The sequence below is a fragment of the Zalophus californianus genome, chromosome X (assembly GCF_009762305.2).
Source record: "Zalophus californianus isolate mZalCal1 chromosome X, mZalCal1.pri.v2, whole genome shotgun sequence".
NCBI lineage: Eukaryota > Metazoa > Chordata > Mammalia > Carnivora > Otariidae > Zalophus > Zalophus californianus.
The window spans coordinates 51,349,036-51,370,180 of record NC_045612.1 but is presented as its reverse complement, the minus strand read 5'-3'; the positions used below and the strand labels follow the sequence as shown (position 1 = coordinate 51,370,180).

The 21,145-nt window shown below is 35.3% G+C and overlaps 1 pseudogene; it reads left to right on the top strand.

The window, feature by feature from the left end:
* The first annotated feature begins 17,412 nt into the window (after positions 1–17,412).
* Positions 17,413–17,883, top strand: LOC113930451 (annotated as a pseudogene).
* The last annotated feature ends 3,262 nt before the right edge of the window (positions 17,884–21,145 follow it).

Genomic DNA, 21,145 nt, shown 5'->3' with positions numbered 1-21,145 from the left:
TGAATGACAGCAAAGTGAAGTAATTATGTGAAACCCTGTACAATTAAATGTTATGAAATCTAAAATGTATATATTCCTAACATTTTAAAGTACTGGAAAGTGTCCAAGAGCAGAAAGAAGGAGGAAAGTTTATTCTTTTTTTTTTTTTTGAAAAACTGCAATTGGAGGATGAAGGATTGCAAGTTTGGGGTTTTCTTTCCTGAGAATTCTCCTGAACACCATGGCTATAGCAGCAAAAATAGTATTATAGTAACAGAGAATAGTTGAAAACTGCTAAGCAGTAAATGTAAGGAGAATTTTGGAAGCAAGAGAATTGCAAAATGAGTGAGATATGAAATCTGAGCATAAAATCTGCCCTAATGCTGCTTGACTGTTAAACTATGTATGTGTGGGTGAGACACAAGGGCATCTGGTATGAAAACAGTGAGGGTACCTAGAAGAATCTACATTTGAAAAACAGCTGCACTAGGTACACTAGGAGATTTGTGAACTTGCTGTTTTTCTTTCTTCTTCTTTTTTTTAAATCTGAGTGAGTTCCCCAACCTGCTCAGGTGGGCAGAAAGCTGAAGTGTTACTGGCTTGAGGTATCAGAAAACAGAGCTCAAAGCTGGCAGAGATATTTAGCAGTAGAACCTCATAAGTAAGAGATGTACACAGAAGGTTAGCCCCAATATCTGAGCATAAACCATGCCCAAATCCTTGGCTGACTATTAAGATATGCAAGTGCAGGTGAAATTCCCAGGAAGTCAGGGTAAAAATAGTAGTGGCAAGAAACTGTAAGAAATGAACACATATATCAGGGCTACACACCATGGTGGAGACAGAGTTTACAGTTTGAATCCTTGCAAGTTAACTGCCTATGAGAGCAATGAAAAATTGTCTTCAGAACACAACATAATCCAGAATCATCATAATGTGTTATCTTCAATGTCCAAAAAAATTTATAGAAATGAAAAGAAACAGGAAATTTTAACTCACATTCAGGAAAAAATGCAATCAATAGTAAATACTTCAAAATGGGTCTACATGTTGGATATAACTGACAAGGCTTCAAAAGTATTATTAAAAGTGTATTCAAGGAATTAAAAGAGAAATGGATTTAATGAATGAACAAAGTAAGAATCCCAAAAGAGAAATAATATAAATAATATATAATAAAGCATAATATATATTATATATTATAATAAAATAATATAATAATATAAAAAGTGGAAATTCAAAAACTCAAAAGTATAGTAATGGAATTTAAAATTCACTAGATGCACTCAATAACAGGTAGGAGATGGCAAAAAACAAATATAGTGAATTTGAAGATAAATAAATTAAAATTATATAATCCAAAGGAGAGAGAAAAAATTAAAGAAAAATAGAGACTTAGAGAATTATGGGACAAAATGAAGAAAGTGGGGAGAGAGGAAGGGGAAGAAAACTATGAGAAGAAATAATTGCCAAAACCTTCCCAAATTTGGTGAAAAAAATTAAATTAACTTTCATTTCCAAGATGTTCAATGAAAGTAAGTAAACACACACACACACAAAACTATATCCAGGCACATTCAATACTCAAATTGCTTAGAGTCGAAGATAAAGTGAAAATCTTGGGAATAGAGAAAATTGACTCATTATACATAGGGAAAAAAACCCCACAGTTAATGGATAATTTTCCCACAGACATCATGGAGACCAGAAGATATTGAAACAACATATTCCAAAGTGCTTGATGTAAAAAACAAAAACAAAAAAAAAAAAAAAACAAGCATACAAACAAAAACATAGAATTAAAAAAAAAAGCAAAAATACTATCAGTCAAGAATTCTATTTTCAGCAAAAATAACTTACAAAAATTAAGAAAAAATAGATTTTTAGGCAAACAAAAATTTACAGAATTTGTTTACAGCAGACCTGCACTACAGGAAATGTTAACAGAAGTTCTTTAGGCTGAAGAGAAATGACAACAGAGGGCAGCTCCAATTTATAGAATTTAAAAGAAATCCAAGACTATATATATATTTTTTCTCTTAACATGTTTCATAGACATAGGACTATCTGAACAAAAATTATAAAAATGTGTTGTTGGGTAATAATGTTTATAGATACAATAACAAATGACAACTATAACATTAAAATAGGGAATGATAAATAGAAATATATCATTGGAAGGTTAATATATTTTACCTGAGGTAATTCAATATTCATTCAGAGAAGACTGTGATAGAGTAAGATGCATGATATAGTCCCCAGAGCAACTGCTAAAAGAAATAGTGAAAAAACATATCTTACAAGACAATAGAGGAATTAAAATAAGGTAAAAATATTAACACAAAGGAATGCAGGAAAGGAGAAAGAAAAATAAAGTATAACTAACTGAAAACCAATAGTAAAATGGCAGACTCAAGTGCAACCATATCAATAATTACTTTAAATGTAAATACACTAAATATTTCTATTAAAAAGCAGAAATTTGAGACTGGATACAAGAGAAAGCTTTATAAGAAATACACATTAAATATCAAGATACAAATTGGTTGATGGTGCCTGTGTGGCTGAGCCGGTTAAACATCTGCCTTTGGCTCAGGTCATGATCTCGTGGTCCTGGGATCAAGCCCTGCATCATGCTCCCTGCTCAATGGGGAATCTACTTCTCCCTCTCCCTCTGTCCTTCTCCCTGGCTTGTGTTTTTTTTTTTCTCTCTCTAATAAGAAAATAAAATATTTTAAAAAAAGAATTAAATCCTTTACAAACTCATCTAAAAATTAAAAGAGGATCAAACACTTCCTAACTCTCTTTATGTTGCCATTATTCCCCTAATATCAAAACCAGACCAAGCTATCATAAGAAAATTATAGACCAATAGCCTTTATGACTATAGACACAAAAATCCTCAATAAAATACTAGTAAACAGTATCCACCATTGTATAAAAAAGAGTATACACCACGATCAAGTGGGGTTTATTCCAGGTTGCAAAAGTGGTTAAATATGCCAAAAGCAATCCATGTAATACACCATATTAATAGAATAAAGGACAAAAAAAACCCCCACATGAACATCTCAATAAATGTAGGAAAACATTTGACAAAATCCAGCATGCTTTCATAATTAAAAAACTGAACACTTAGGAATAGAAGGAACTTTCACTACCTAATAAAAAGTATCTATGCAAATCCTACAGATAATATCATACTTAATAGTGAAAGACTAGATGCTTACCCCCTAAGATCAGGAAGAAGGCAAAGGTGTCCATTCTTACCACTTCTATTCCACATTGTACTAGAGTTTCTAGGCAGAGAAATTCAGTAAGAATAATAAATAAAACATAACCAGATTGGAAAAGAAGAACTAAAACTACCTCTATTTTAAGAAGATGCAATTTTGCATAGAGAAATGCTAAGGAATCACATACATGCAAAAAACTGGAGTTAATAAGTGAGTTTAGTAAGATTGCAGTAAACAAGATCAATACACAAAAATCATTTGTATTTTTCATCCATTAGCAATTAATAATCCGAAAATGAGATTAAGAAAATAATTCAATTCATAAAAATACTTAAGAGCACATTGAATCAAAGTGGTGCAAGATTTGCACGTTGAAAATTATGAAACATTATTATAAGCACTTTAAGAAGACCTAAATTAATAGAAAGATATGTTCATGGGTTGCAATATTTAATATTGTTAAGATGGCACTACTCCCCAAATTTATCCTGAGTCAATGCAATTCCAATAAAAATCCCAATTGTGATTTTGGGAGAAATTGACAAGCAGATACTAAAATTCATATGGAACTGTAAGGAATTCAGAAGAGCCAAAACTATATTGAGAAAGAACAAATTTGGCAGAGTAATACTTCCTGATTTAAAAATTTATTGCAAAGCTACAGTAATCAAGACTGTGTGGCACTAGCATAAAGACAGACATATAGATCAATGGAATAGAATTGAGATTCCAGAGGTAAACTCTCACATATTTCTCAAATGATTTTCACAAATATGCCATGATAATTTAGTTAAGTTTAATAATCATTTCAAGAAATGGTGCTGGGTCTACTGGAGAGCCACATCTAAGAGTAAAACTGAACTTATATACAGAAACACCTATATGTCACATCATATACAAAAGCTTACTCAAAATGGATCAACAATCCAAATTTAAGAGCTAAAACTATAAAAGTCTCTGAAGAAAATATACATATAAATCTTTGTGACTTTGGTTTAGGTAATGGTTTCTTAGATATGATACCAAATGCACAAGCAACAAAAGAAAAAACATAGATAAATTTTACTTTTAAAATAGTTTTGTGTTGTAAAGGTAACTAACAAGGAAGTGAGAAGACAATCCACAGAATGGGAGAATATATTTGCAAATTATATATCTAAAAAGAGTCTAATAACCAGCATATAGAAAGAATTCCTACAACCCAATGACAAAAAGTTAAAAAAAACAAAAACAGTTAACAAAATGGTAAGAGACTTGAACAGATCTTTCTTCAAAAAAGATATACAAATGGCCAATACAGTCCACGAATAGATGTTCAATATCATTAGTCATTAGGGAAATGCAAATTAAAACTCCAATGTGCTAATACCACTTCACACCCATCAGGTTAACTACAATAAAGAAGACAGGCAATAAGAGTTGTGGCAACGATGGGGAAAAATTTGAACCATTGAACATTGGTGGTGGGAATTTCAAATGATGCAGGTGCTTTGGAAAATATGTTGGCAGTTTCTCACAAAAGTAAACATAGATTTACCATATGACCCAGCAATTCTACTTAGGTATATACTCAAGGGAATTGAAAACATATGTTTCCACAAAAACTGTACATGACTCAACATTACTCATAATAGTAAAAAATCAGAAACCATCCTTAATGTCCATCAGTTGATAAATGGATAAAGGAAATGTGATATATTCATACAATGAAATATTTTCCAGGCATAAAAGTGAATGAAAAACTTACTCAGGTTACACTATGGATAAATCTTGAAAACATTATGCTAATTGAAAGAAGCCGCACAAAATGCCACTTATTATGTGATTCCATTTATATGAACTATCCAGAATGAGAACGTGTCATTCTTTTTTTCTCCTGGTAGACTGTGAGACTGTAAACTTCTGAAGCTGATGATGGTCATTTTTTGTTGGTCAAAGTACATCTGAGTAACTGGAAGAAATTGTGTCTTGATAATATTTTCACAAGTTCTGATTCCAGCTATTCTTAAAGTAAGATATTGCTTGCAAGACAGGCTAGTCACATGAGCCAATCAATTCCTTTCATTACAGTTATTTTTAAATGTATTTCTGTCATTTCCAAATGTAATACAAAAATAAAATCAATTCATCCATACAGTTTTGACATTTGTCACAGTTGTAAATTATCACATTTTGCAGAGATGACCTAAATCACATTGACAAAATAATTTTCCCTCCCACTATCAGGCAACTATGATAAAGATGAGGAATTTATAAGCCTACAAGAAAAAAAAAACAGAATTGGGGAGTCATATAAACCCTTATGAATATTTAAAAATTCATAAAAAAAATTGGAATAAGACTAAGGAGTACATCAATGGTATTTTTTACCGTGGAGTAAAGAATTTGTCTTTGTCCTAAGAGAGGTTAGGCCTTAGTCTCTGGCTCCTAGGAGGTAACCTCTAAACCCTTGGAATTTTCTGAGTGATAGGAATGTCTTTGGTATTAACAGTTGATCCCTTGGGCACACCTGATAGTTTATGTTAATGAAATTACTTATGGTGAGCTCCTCAGACCATGTGATAGCAGCCTGATCTCTGTGGACAGGAGGAGGTTGCTGGAAATTGAGCTCAACACATAGGCAATCAATCAGTCAATCTATCTATCAGGCCTATGCAATGAAACTCCAATAAAATCTCTGGACAAAAAGCTTATGTGAGCTTCCTGGCCGGCAATACTCCACGTTATTGTTACACATGGATAATGACAGGGTAATGCATTTTTAAGACAATGGTAGCTTTCCATTTGGAATCCTCCCAACCCTGCCCTATGAGTCCCTTCCTGGGTCTGTGTGCCCCTTTTTTTTCATAATGAACCATAACTGTGAGTATAACAGCTTTCAGGGAGTTCTGTGAGTCTTTGCAATGACTTATCAAACTTGAGGAGGGTTTTTGGGAATTCCCAACAACTTGCAGTTGTCAAAAGTAAAAGCAGTCTTGAGGACTGTGCCATCTAAGTTTGTAGTTAGACTGTGGTTCCCTTGCAGTTGGTATCAGAAGTCTTGGGCAGATTAGGCAGTCTGAAAGACTGTGTCCTCAATTTTCAGACTTTGGCTAACTGTGGTATACACACTTAATAATAAATGACTCTAAATAGTTAATTTATATCTATCATTACTTTCTGGAGAAGTGTATTTACCATGAAACTAATGAAGCTTATGCTTCAGGGCTCCTCATTTTTAGGAAAAACTTCCAAATCTTGGAAGGGACAATAGCAATGTGTTTGTTCACATGGTTATGCTTTTTTAGGATTTGCAAAAGCAGGCTATTTATTTGCTTTTGATTCAGACTGCTGTGCATTTCATATCAATTTTGTATTTATAATTTTTTTGTTCTTTTTCTAAAACAGGGACTTCCAAACCTCAGGCCAGTAAAATTTGGTTCTATCCCTGACCTTTATTAGACATTTTGCTTTTTTGTAGATAATATTCCTACTGACAATTTGATGTGTGTGTGTGTAGACATTTCCCTCCAACTAAGTGTTATGTGCTTTTCTGATTTTAAGATTCTTTTAAAAATCAATTTAGTTACCTCCCTGTTTCCAGATGCCATTATGATACTAGAGAAAAACTTCATATATCTTAGTTCCTTCCTTGCTAACTAATGCAGTTCCAAGGTCAGGGTTCAAGTCCTTTCTCTTATGGCTGCACCGTAAAACCCTTACTCTTCCTCAAACAACCATTTGCCACCTTTTTTCTCTTACCAATTCCATACTCCCTTCCTTTAAAATTATCTTCAACAGAAGTGACTAACATAAACCAAATCCTTGTGGCTTTAGAAGTTATGCCAAAGTAAATTCTTGCATGGTAGAATGTGGTTGGTGAGGGATTATATTACATACAGAACACTTCCAATATTTCTTTCAGACAGCCCTCATTTTATTATTTTAAATTAGGGATAAATATTTTGTTTTTATGCATCTGCAAGACTATTCACATAAATACACTTGTGAATTGGAAAAAAATCTTCTATCAAGTTATATGTCCTAATTTATAGTTGAAAATAAGGTCATCTTAACTTTTTTGCAGGTAAATAATGTTCTACATAAATTATTATTTTTTCAACACACACACACACACACACACACTCACACTCAAATTGTCATTTAGTAGGCACCTTATCCACAAGAAAGCAAAGTGGATTTACAAGGATCTTATATATTTAGCTCTTAATATATGCTCAAACTATGTCATTTGTTATAACTGAAGTATATTTCTTTGAAAACCATGGCTTAATTCTTTGAGAAGAAATACTTCTAAAATATATAGCATAGTTATATGTCTTCTTAAATAAATGTTACTGAACATAATTTAACTTTCAGGTTAATCAGTCTTATCAAATTGAATACCAGTGATTGTACTACCTTATGCATGATACTATATTACTTTCAGAGTCAGTTCATCTGTATGAGCTTCTTTGGCTCAATGATAATGCTGTGGTTTATGAGTCTCCCTCTCTTTTGTTTCTGAGTCTCCCCTTCCTCTCTCCCTCCCTTTCTTCCAGGGCTTAGTTCTAACAATACTACCTCCACACACACTTCTGATTTATTACTTCTAAATTTTATAGCCTAATCACTTTTTTTCAAAACTGTATAAAATAAAAGTAAACAGCTCTAAGGAACTGAGGATGGGCCCTCTGGCAGAAGCAATGTACAGTTTTGCAAGAACTTTATTACATGTAATTGGGCTTCATAGATCTTTTTGGGATGCTGGGTGGCTCAGTTGGTTAAGCATCTGCCTTTGGCTCAGGTCATGATCCCAGGGTCCTGGGATCAAGTCCTTGCTCAGTAGGGAGGCTGCTTCGGCCTCTGCCTTCGGCCACTCCCCCTGCTTGTGTTCTCCCTCTCTCTGACAAATAAATAAAAAATCTTTAAAAAAAGAAAAATCTTTTTGTGTTTTCCGGATTTTTATCTATATTTCAGATTCTTAGAGCTGCCAAAAATAATTCTTTACATAACAGATATATTCCTGGATTTAAAAATATCCTGTGTAAGTAGATTACATGCCAATGCAGCCATATATATTCCTCTTATTCACAGTGAAAGAATAAGCCTATAAATTATCTCACCCAAACTTTGGAGATTGGATTAATATAATTGAACTCAAATGTTAAATCTTCATAAAAAGAGATATGACTAGTCATGTGTGGACAAAGCAAGAAGTTGACTGTGAAGACTAAAGAGTTTGGGAAGATCCAAAATCTAACCCAGGTGAACTAGGTACAATCTCGTAAAGGTGGGACTAAAAGTGGGATTCAGTAAGTGAACCCTAATATTACTATATCTTGTAGTTTACAGTAGTAATTCTTAATCTTTTTCCTCCTTACAATTTCTAAAGGATTTGCCACACTCTCATGAGTAACAGTGGTTTTGCTAGATATTCTATTGGGGAAAAAAAGATCTTTCACATATTGGAATACTTGTTTGTGGCAAATTACCTATAAGGGAGGAAAAATAATTTTTCCTTTATCTCTAGATTCTTGCTTGAGACCCCTGTAATAGAAAAACTAACAGGAGAAAAGCAAACAGAAGATTAATACCATGTATACTTCCTATACAAATGGGAAAAACCCAGGAAAACTAAGTAACACCCCAAATGGCCTAAGCCACCACCTTAAATACCATCTCCAAATAAAGACAAAAGATATTGAGGATTGGGGGATCCATTTATGGGATGGTATCACAAAAAGCACTGTAGACAAACATATGGTTGTTATGTAGATTTAAGTGGCTGACTTCACCATTCATAAGTTTCTAGAGATTTAGTCGCCTAAATAGTCTAATACAGAGAGGGAGACACCCTTACAAGTGGAGTAACCCTTGTGAGTGTAGATTTCTCGAACAGAGGGCAACTTCTATGCTGTTTCCAGAGGTTCTCCTGTGTCTGCAACCCAAAATAATACTTATGCCCAAAAAGCATATTTTGGGATGACATATTTGTTCCCTTTACACCCAAATCAAACTGGTTTAAATAATGATGCCTATGTCCCTGAAAATTCCAGTGTAGCTTTAGTTAAGGCTTGATCTTGCAGCTGTATCAAGTCCCAAAGGGCCTTATTTCTTTTGGCAACTCTGCTGTCTCCTTTGGCATAGTTTGCTATCATAAGACTTGCTTTCCATATAGTCCCAGAATGGCTGTCAACAGCATCCAGACATACATGCTTCCTTTGTCATATTCAGTAGAAAATAACAGTGAGTATCTTTTCCCCAGTACTCCCAGAAAAGCTCCTGAGATTCATTCTAATTATATTGGCTTCACTTACATTCCCACTGTTGAACCAATCTCTGTGGCTAGGGAGAAAGAATGAGCTTATTGTCTTCATGTTTAGCATTTCTTTCTAAATGTATCAAACCCAAATGCCTGTATATACTAGGAAAGGGATATAAATGAAAAAAAAAAGAGCCTGATAAAGATTCTAGTATATTGAAGAGTCCATGTCCCATACAAAGGGCTCAGGCCCTACTCAGATTCAGGCAATTGATGCCATGTTAGGAGGAAGCAGTATTGGTACATATTCTGGTTTGTCTAGATTTTTATGTAAAGTTCAATAACTTGTTCACATTGATATCTAATTCCAAACTTTATATATACTATACCACAGGCCTATAAAAAGCATATGTGGACTGAATCAAGATTCAGGATTTAAATTTCTGCCCTAAAGAACAAAATGCAAAGACTGATGGTACAAGGATTCTGGTCCAATGGATGAGTGTCCTTCTCATTGTTCATTAATCAATTGGCATTTTTTTGTTTTCTATTTTAGTCTTTGTGAGCTTGCTTAATGTCAGTCCTTCCCTGAGGGACAGATCCTATCTTAATGCACTCACTAAATTAAATTTCTAAACCTACAAGGGTAAGAATTAAACCCAGGAAGTAACAAAATCACTAAAGTCATTGCTATCTTTCCAGGATCATGAAAGCCAACTGAGTAGCTCTCCCAGGATCACTGAGTTACTTATACCTTTCCATTTGGTTTATTGGTTTATAATGTCTGTCCTTAAAAAACAACAACAAAACAACAACAAAAAAACTTTACTATGAAAGATTCCTGACAAATCTACTTTTCACAATGTATTTTTTTGATATACAGATCTTCCTCAACTTATGATGTGGTTATGTCCTAATAAATCCATCTTAAATTGAAAATATTGTAAGTAGAAAATGCATTTAATACACCTAATTTACTGAACATCATAGCTTAGCCTAGTCTACCTTAAACATGCTCAGAACACTTACATAGCCCACAGTTGGACAAAATCATCTAACGCAAAGCCTATTTTATAAATAAAATGTTGACTATCTCATATAATTTATTGAATACTGTACTGAATGTGAAAAACAGAATGGTTGTATGGGTACAGAATGGTTGTAAGTGTATTGGTTATATACCATTATGATCATGTGGCTGACTGGGAACTGTGGCTCACTGCCACTGTCCAGCATCAGAAGAGAGTATTATATTATATATCACTAGCCTGGGAAAAGATCCAAAATTCAAAACTCAAAATACAGTTTCTATTGAATGTGTATGACTTTTGCACCATTGTAAAGTGGAAAACTTATAATTCAAACCATTGTAAGTTAGGGATTGTCTGTAGTATGTGTAGGGGAGGACAAATAATTTTCCCTCTACATTCCAAGATTCTTGGCTGAGACTTCCTCCCCCCATGTAATACAAAGATTAAAAGGAGAAACAGAACCAATATAAATTATGTATGCACGTAAGTATGTATGGGAGATCCACTAAGCTATAAGACTCAAAAAGCAGCCAGACAATTGAAGCTTATATACCATCCCATGGAAAGGAAAGAGATAGGGGTCTGGAGCTTCAAAGGGAGAAAGGCAATTGATAGGAATGTGAGAAAAGAATATGTATGGTAAACAAAGTTTGCCCTGCTATGCAAATAAGTCTCTCAGGTAAAAAGTGATTTCTGATAATCTCTGTCTTTCTCCCACAGTTCCCTTTTCTAATGTAAATATCCCTTACAAAAGGAACTCTGTTTTCAGAGCTTCTCTTGTGTCTTCAGTTTCTCAAAATAATCAGCACAAAATAATCCTTATGCCAAAGAGGCATATTTTGGGTTAGCATATTCTACTACCCTTCATATAATTTGATTCACAACATTTATTTACTCCCAACTTCTGAAAAAGATACCAATTACATAAAATAAGGTATCCTCTATTTTTAATTCATTTTTCTGTGCAAAATGTGGAAATGTGTTACTTGGAAATATTTTGGTTACAAGTATCAGAAGCCAAATACAAACTAACCTAAGGAAAAAGAGAGAGAGAAAGAGAGATAATGTATTAGTTATGTACCTGTGAAGTCAAAGAAGGATTTCAATTAGCTCCAGGCACAACTAGATCTAGTTCTGACTCTCTTTCCATGCATCACTTCTGCTTGTTTTCATTCTCATACAGTTCCCTTCCACAGGCATGGCAGGATGACCATCAGCCACCCCATATTTTCATGCAGATTTCAACTGAAGCACCTTGGCTAGCCTGATTTGAATCATGTGCTCATCCCTGGACCAGTCATTGGGACCAGAGATTGGACAGATTTGGAACATAAGAAAACTCCTATGTCACAAAACCACCCCTATGCCCAGGGCAAGATTAAAGTCATGGACTGTCTCCCCATAAGAAAGAAGGATTCTACTCCTAAGTAAAGGAGGCAAAAAGTGCTGGACAGACAAAAGCAATGGCGATTCACTATAGCAATTCATATTCTAAGAAATTAATCTTTTATCCACTTCTTATAGAAACACTATTTGCCTGACAAGGAGGACATTCAAATATGTTCTATATTAAACCCAAATTAAAACTCAATGAAAAGGAATCTTCTATGGGATTGTGAAATTCCTTGGAAAGTATAGTGCTATTTTATTATATAAAACATATAATAATCTTCCATTGCTGGAAGAGACCCAGCAATGATTCAGGCCATCCATTAAGTGGTATTATTTTAAGCCCTTACTCTGCATTTCTGCTTTTCAGTCTAGCTTGAGTCTTAAATTATGCCACTTATGACACATTTTTTAACTTAATAATTCTTTCAGTCAGGAAATTTTTGGCTGATTAAACAGCATTCTAAGCTCATGAAAGCCCATAGCAAAGTGAGTTATCAGGAAACCATAAAAGGACCAGGAGGGAAAGTACAGGTGGTATATGTGGATCCTTATTTAAATCTGAATAAAATGTTGAGCATCTAAAGTTACAAACTGCTATCCTGCAATGACAGACCTTTAGTAGGCTCTGTAAATCACTCACAGGTTAATGTTTCTGAATTGTTAGGGGGCCCGAAGAAGGTACTATTGTGCTAGTATCCTGGTATTTTCAGGTGTCATTGATCAGTGTGGGATTTGGAGGCAGCAGTTTAGAATCACTAATGTGGTGAAGGGGAGCAAAATTTGCTACCTCAAAATGCCTTTTTGGCATGAGTATTATATTGGGCTGATTATTTTTGAGAGAGTGTAGACACAGGAGAATCTCTGAAAACAGAGAAGTTGCCTTTTTATTAGGGAAATTTACATTTATAAGGGAAATCTCCATTTGTAAGGGTGTCTCCCTCACTCTACCAGGAAGAGAAAGATGACTATAAATCACAAAAGAATTTTATTGGTGTAAAAGGCACCGACTTAATTCTGCATAACAACCTTACCCTTGTCTATTGTGCTTTTCTTGGTAATCTCTCATAACTGGCCTCCCCTTATCCCCACATTTTTTCTTTTTTTTTTTTGTCTTTAGCTGGAGATGGTATTTAAGGTGGTGGCTTGGGCCATCTGGGTGAATTAGTCAGTTTTCCTGGGTCTCTTCCATTTTTATAGGAGGTATACATGTTATTAGATTTGTTTTTCTTTTGTTAATTTGTCTTTTATTATGAGGGGGATGCTCTGCCAAGAACTTAAAAGGGGAGAGGGAAAATTATTTTTCCTCCTCTACAGAGTGACTAATGTGGTAAGCTGAAGTTTACTGATGGTGTTCCTCTTCCCTTGAAGAGCTCAGCACTCAGGTTCCCCAGTGTCTAAAATTCTAACTTTATAATTTTTGCATTTGATTTAAACATTTTTCTTTCTGCACAGTGCTCTTTTTTTAAAAGATTATTTATTAATTTATTTGACAGAGAGAGAGAGAGAGAGAGTGCACAAGCAGGGGGAGTGGGAGAGAGAGAAGCAGATTCCCCACTGAGCAGGAAGCCTGAGGTGGGGCTCAATTCCAGGACCCTGGGATCATGACCTAAGCCAAAGGCAGACACATAACCGACTGAGCCACCCAGGTGTCCTAGTACAATGCTTTTTTAAAGTGATCACCATCCCTGCTCTCAGATCTAACATATTAAGATATTCCATATATGATGCTGCTTATTTGATCCCTTTCTCCTCTTACAGGAAGGACCTACTTATATATATATTCTGAGATGTCTGAGAATCTGGACCTGGGGGTGCAACAAAAAGATTGTTGAAGAAAAGTTTTACTGTTGAAGCTTTTTTTTTTTCTTTAGTGCCCATGGTTCTTGGTTACGCCACTGTGAAGAATGAAGAGGTAGACCAGACGAAGGGTGGTGGGCAGCAAAACAAAGTTTATTGAGCGAAAGTAAAGCTAAGTTTATTGAGCAATAGTACAAAGCTCCTGAAGAGGAAGGAGACCCAAGGGGGTTGCCACTGGAATTTCTAAGTCTAGGGGTTTTATGGGCTTGTTGGTGGGCTGTTTTAATCTGATTAACCCTCCATGCACCTGTCATCCAATCAGATTTTTGTCCACATGTTCATCTACCTATCAGGTAGTTGTTCATGTGGTAAAGGGTGGAGGGCTCCTTCCATGGTGGTATAATATCCTTTTAAGGGTGGTTTCCTCTTAGGGTGGGGCCCCTTGTCCCTGTCTGCCTTTCTTCTGACTATCCTTCATTATTACTACTGTCAGTTTTGCCAGAGTGTGGCCCTGTTGCCAATCAGTTTCTCAGCTCCTCAAAATGGAGGTCTTCTCAGCTCCAGTGCAGATTCTTCTATAATGCTCCTAAGGTATTAAGGCCACTAGATCTATGGGCTTTGCCTCAGGGGAGTGGGAATCTAGCTCTAATTTTGGAAAGAATGTAGAAGTCACAACAGGCACACTGGCCTGGGTAACTCCCAAGAGGTGGAAGGGAGGAAAAATAATTTTTTCTCTACCCTTCTAGGTTCTTGGCTGAGACCCATCTGTAATAAACACAGATTAATAAGAGAAAAACAACAGATGTTTGATAACATGTAAACCTCCTGTATACATAGGGAGAGACCCAGGAACAGCAAGTCAAATCCCCCAAAGTGGCCCAAGCTACCACTTTAAATATGATCTTTATCTAAAGACAAGAAAAAATTCTCAGGGTGGGTGGAGAGGCAGTTATGTGAGGTTACCAGGAAAAGTGCAGTAAACAAGGGTAAGTAAGGTTTGTTATGCAGATTTAAATTGTGCCTTTTCCTTTGGTAAAATTCTCTGGTGATTTATGGTCATCCTTATCTTCCAGGTAGAGAGAGGCAGACACTTACAAATGGAGATTTCCCTTATAAATGTAAATTTTCCTAACAAAAGGGCAACTTCTATTCTGTCTTCAGAGATTCTCCTTTGTCTGTAGCCTCAAAAACAATCAGCTCAAAATAATCCTTATGTTAAAGCGGCACATTTTCAAGTGGCATATTCTGTTTCCCTTCAGAAGAGTGTGTGAACAAAGACATAAACATTAGAGTGATGCTCAGACCTCTTTTGGGGAGGGGAAGATCAGAGCATATCCCTTAGGGCAAAAGGTGCATAGGATATGCAGAGCAGAAATGCTTAGATTGACTTATATGAAATGAGAATTTGGTCAATTATATTCTCTTAATGTCTAATTTTCCCTCTTTGTTCTTATTTAACAAATTCCTTTTCCTTTTTTTTAGTATATGATTCAAACATTTATAAACTGTTCTCACACCCCAGCTTAGTGATCACTTAGGCCACATTTTAAATCCCTTTCACCTTTTCTTGTAAATCAGTCCCTTTCCTTGAATCTTTCTGTTCTTCTATTACTGGATGCCTTTCTTTTCTTTTCTTTCTTTTTTTTTTTCTTTTCTTTTCTTTTTTTCTTTTCTTTTCTTTTCTTTTCTTCTCTTTCTTCTTTCTTTCTTTCTTTCTTTCTTTCTTTCTTTCTTTCTTTCTTTCTTTCTTTCTTTCTTTCTTTCCTCTTTCCTTTTTCTTTTTTACCTTATTCTGGTATTAAAATGCTCCAATTATGGGATGCTTGGATGGCTCAGTTGGTTGGGTAGCTGGCTTTTGGTTTCAGCTTGGGTCATGAGATTGAGCCCTGAGTCAGGCTCTGCATTCAGCATGGAGTCTGCTTGGAATTCTCTCTTTCCCTTTCCTTCTCCCTGACTCACTCCCCCTGTTTGCACTCTCTCTCTCTTCTCTCTTATAAGTAAGTAAGTAAATAAATAAATAAATAAGTATCTTTTTAAAAAATGCTCCAATTAACTGCAGTGCTTACCTCTCAGGCTGCAGCTTCACTCTTTGGGTCTGGGGCAGATTAGCTACTTCAGCTAAATTCTTCTTTCACTTTTTCTTTCTGCTTTTCTATATATACACAATTGTTATAGAGGTGGGTTCCACCTTCTTCAATAATTGCTATAATATAGTCGTGGTCATCAAATTTTAGTGTGTAGCCACGAACCTAGAAATGTGGAAAGAAAATGATTTTTCCTCCCTTACCCAATTAAGAAATTGAATGCCAAATTATTTCTTGATAATATTTATAAATTGCCAAAATGTTATCTGACTTGTACCATCAATTTTAATAAACCCAATCTATTCATGGCTTGTGAGTCTACAGTTCAGTTATTTGAGTTTCTACTTTTGCATGAGGACTTGTTTCTTTACTCTTTCCTTTGGCTATTGTTGAGCCACTCTTATTTGCATGTAATACAGTGCTAAACAATATAGTATCAAGAAAAAAATAGAAGACCTGTCTTCTAGGAATTCAAAAGCTAGTTGGAGAGTCAAAAGGAAAACACATAACAAAAGCTAGCATTTATTGAGCACTTACTATACTGAGCTTAAAAGCTTTTCATTCATTTACTCATTCACACATTAGTATGTAGGTACTAATGACTTACATTTATTAAGCTCTTATCAAGTGTTTTATACATATTCTGTAATTTTCACAATCACCCTGTGAGGTCCTGACAATCAATGAGCCCTACTTTATTAAAGGGGGGGAACTGAGCTATGGAGAATTTAGGCAATTTGCTCAAGGTCACACAGCTAGTAAGTGGTAGAGCAGAGGATTTGAAACCAGGTATTTTGGCTCCAAAGCTTGGGCTCTTGGTGCCTTGCTATTATCCCAGTTTTACAAATAAGGATGCTGAGGCTTAGAAAGAGATATGTGACCTCCCCAAGACTATGTGGCTAGTAAGTGACGGAACTGGGATTTAATTTGACTCTGTGGCTCATGTTCTTAACCTTTAAGCTACACTGCCTCATAAAGCAATAAGTTAACAATTTAAACAAACAATGAAGCAATGTCACATGGCAAAGTGTGATGATGACAAATTTAGCAGAAGAATTTCCAGATTTTGTCTTCCTTTTGAGGAAGAAAGTTTTTGTTATTTGCATTGGTCCCATTTTCCTTGTTGGATTTGCTTTCATACTTTAACATTTCTTTTTTCAACAATAAGGGCATCCAGTTAAAAACCCAGACCCTTCAATGCTCTGGGCTAGTTGTCTTGCTGCCCTGATGATATGGACATGCTTGATTTTCCTGTGTTCCATTTGCTGTTTTATTGACACAGTTATTGATAAAAGAAAACTCCCTGCCCAGATGCCTTCTTTGTCTTTAAATAGGCTTCATGGGTGAACATTACCTTTGAACAATTAACCATTTTGGTAGCAAAAGCCTTTCCAGACCAGCAGTGATCAGTCTATTGATGCTAACATCTCCAATGCCTCTGAATTAATGTTTTCTCTAGCTTAAGGATAAGAGCTTTTTGTTTTTATTTTTGCATGAGAGATTCCACGTTCAGTTGATGTTGTAGCTTTCTTTGGTTAATCAATTTTGCCACTCCCCTCCAAACAAAAAATAAATAAACAAATCCACCTCAAACACAACCCAAAAAGAAGTTAAGCCATGAAAGATGAAGAGCATTTTGACCTGCAGAAATGGTGGGTGTGGTGGTCGTGGTGGAGTGTGTAGATGTACGTGTGACAGAACAAAGTACAAATAAGAAGTAAAAAAAGCTCTTTTCCTCAGAGCAAGTGGTGGTGGCTTGTGTAACCATTGACAAAGTTAGATCTTTCTGGCAAGAAAAAGGAGCAGCTGAAACAGCTGGACGCCCTGAAGTTGGAGTTGTTCCAGCTGCATGTCACCAAAGTGGCAAGCAGTATGGCATCCAAGCTCTCCAAAGATCAGAGTTGTTTGTAAATCCATTACCTGCATTCTCACCATTATTAACCACACTCAGAAAGACGAACCTCAGAAAATTCTACAAGGGCAAGAAGAACAACTTCTGGATCTTCAGACCAAGAAAACACATGGCATGCACTTAGCAAGCATGGGAGAAGCTGAAGACCAAGAAGCAGCAGCAGAAGTAACAGCTGTACCCACTGCAGAACTTTGTGGTCAAGACCTAAGCATCATAGCATCAATAAACACAAACAAACTGGGAAAAAAAGAAGTAAAAAATAAGTGAAATGGCACAGGAAGCAAGGACAGAAAAATTTATTGTCGTTTTGTTTGTTACAGTTCTTCACTATCTATATTCTGTCCAATCTAGAGATTTCCTTTGTAGAGAGGTTCTGTGTTTCTTCATTCATCAGTGCTGTGGGAATCAAAGAATTCCATGAATGGTATTCTAATTGAACATCAAGCCAAAACAGTGCTTGCTTTCCAACCCTGAAAAGAATGTTTTAGATCCCTATTTTACTTGGAAAGAAGAGTGCATATTTTCCATTTATGTAATAAGTTATGTAAATCTTAGTGAAACTAAAAGTACCAGTTGAATATTGTGGCAGTGTTCCTTTAAAAATGTTCTTGTGGAGTCACAAAGAACAGGATAATTAAAACTCCTTGCAGAGTTTAGTTCTTTGACCTCTCATTAGTTTCAGCATTATAAATTGCCATTTGTTAGCAGCCTAATTTGATTATTAGCCCCTCTGAGCTAACAGCACACATTTTGAAGAGTGGACTCTGCATGACTCAGAATACATGCTGCTGCTGCATACCCGAAATGGAAAATTGAGGAGCAAATTGCCTTGCTCCTGTGTGTTCATGAGTTAGTCATACTAAAGTGGTTAAACAAAAGGAAAGCAGTCCTTTCCAACACCTGCAGGTATGAGTTTGATAAAAGAAACTCAAAAGTATGACTAGTTCTTTCTGGAAGTAGTTTTATGAGGTGTCATGGAGGGAGGAGGAGAAAGAGAATTTTGGTTCTTACAGTTTTATCATTAAGAAAAAAAATTGGTGTGTCATATCACCTTTTGTCACCCTGCAGAGTGAAATAACTGAATTACTTCCTGAAGGTATTTCAACAAATGCAGAAGCTTAAAGCTGGGGACTACAGCACATTCATTCTTTATCTCTTGGGTAGGAACTCTGGTCTCAGCATTTTAATTAATTCCTTGATATTGCTACTAGGAGGCTTAGCAAATGTAATCAGGCTTCTTGCCAAAGCCAATGTCTGTAAAACAACCCAAATTTTATTTTTTTAAATGAGCAAGCTAAATCAGAGAGTTGTGAGAAAGCAGAAAAACATGACAATAAGAATACAGAATTGAAACATTCCCCAACCCCTGTGCTTACCAAATATAAGCAGTTGAAAGAGCTGCACCCATTGCCTCTGTTACACTCCAGAAGGTCATTTGAGGCAAGTATAAGTCTTCAACTCTCCCAAGTTTGAGATCGTGAAAGAGGATTAATTAAGTTAGAATTTTAGTTTGAAAAATGTAGGAAAACATAATAATAATAATAGTAACAACACAGTAGATTCTCTCTTAGTGAACTTTCACTTAAGCAGCTTGCTGGGTTGACACTCAGTAAGACCCAGTGACCAGTGGCCATAGTACACTAACTGCCTGTGCTTAGTAGTGTGGTTAGAAGTGTCTAGTTTGCCCAGATAATTCAATCGTGTTGTACGCCTACTGCAAATTAGATGAGTTTGTTCCAAATCTATTTATGTCAGTTGAACATGATGATGTGATTATGTGATTTAATTAAATATTATGTAAACTGATGAAATATGAATGCAAAGTGAGTTGTTGCTTCATTGAAATCTAGGTTGAATGCCCTTGTAAGACCTAGAAAAGGCAGGGTGATAAAAAAATCTGTCAAATTGGGTGTAGGTGAGAAAAAAGTAAAAGATGGGGGAAATTATAATAATTAAGAGATTCTACATTCAGATTGCTTCATGTTTTCTTTTTTCTTTTATGGAAAATTTCAAACATATCTAAAATTAGAGTCTAATACAATTAAAATGATAGTCTCATCACCCAGCTTCAACAATTACCCATACCTGTCCAATCTTGTTTCAGCTGTACCCCAGTCACTCCTCCATCATAATTATTTTGAAATAAACTTAGTATTTTGTCACTTCCTCTTATAGGTCTTTTAAGTTTTTATTTCACTTTAAAGGAACCCAAACTAGAGATTATTAAGGATGTGGCTTGTGCAAGCAATATAATGCAAAACTCCAAAAGTCAACCCATATATAAGGAAAAAGCTGGAGGATAGAAAAAAATACCCTGGAATCCGTATATTAAGCTCTAGAAGAGAGAGGCTATCCACTAATCAATCTGTTATCAAAAAATATTTGTTAAAATATTTAAGATACACAACATATTTTAATGGTTATTTCAATCACTTTGACTAATCAATGAACTACTGAATCCTACTTGTTGGATTATAAGGTTTTTAGCATAAAAATGATATTAATGATGATATAATGTGATTGGCATGCTGAGAATGATTTACATGTCAAGGTTAGCATAAACCAAAAACTCTGTAATGCCATGGTTTTCAGGCTTATTTCATTTGGAAAAAGAAACTCATGACTTCAAGGTTTGTTTCATCTTCAAGGTCATGGTTTGGGAGCAGCAAAGATGTCATGTTAATTGAGTTGTTTGCTTAAGTCCAACTTCTTTTAACATAGCCAGTACCGTTCAGAGGGATGGAATACTTAAGTGACTTTTCATTCCACTCTCCTACCCCTAGACACGCCTGATTAGACATACCCCAAGATGCCAATCCATGGGCTAACCTGCTGCTATCTCAAGAATTTGAAATAAGATACATAGATCTAGTTAGAAAATGCATGAATGATTGATGTGAATGGCTACTTCAGCCAAACTGGGCCATATGAAAGCAAAGGAAGTGAGTTGAAAGAGGAGGCAGAGAGACAGAGATGAGAGAGCCTTTTTTGGAGACAGTAAACAACCATGGTTTCTGATTTAACAGGTAAATTTTCAGTTCCTAGGGTCCTGACTGTGCTTTGTTGGTTGCCCTTGGATTTCCATGAGATTGTTTGTTGCAAACTTTTATTGATTTTTTTCTATTTAAGCCAGCTTGAATCAGTTCCTATTCCTTGTAAACAATAGTCACTAACTGAGAAAACTCACAGTTTAAACCAAATGTAGTGTTAGGCTAGGTTTTCTCATGGTAATCCCTAATGCATGTGTGTATATGTGTATGTGCACTTATGTGTATGAATATATATGTATGACTTTAATATCCATTGATACTTATGCTGTTTATAAAGCACCCAGGGTTGTCCCAGCTTAAGATATTTAATTCACATATAATCTTATACAAAAAGAGGGAATTAGCTAGTGATAAACCCAGGTCTATGAAACAGGGCAAGGTTACGTTATTTTATTCCTGTTTTTACTACTATGATACTCC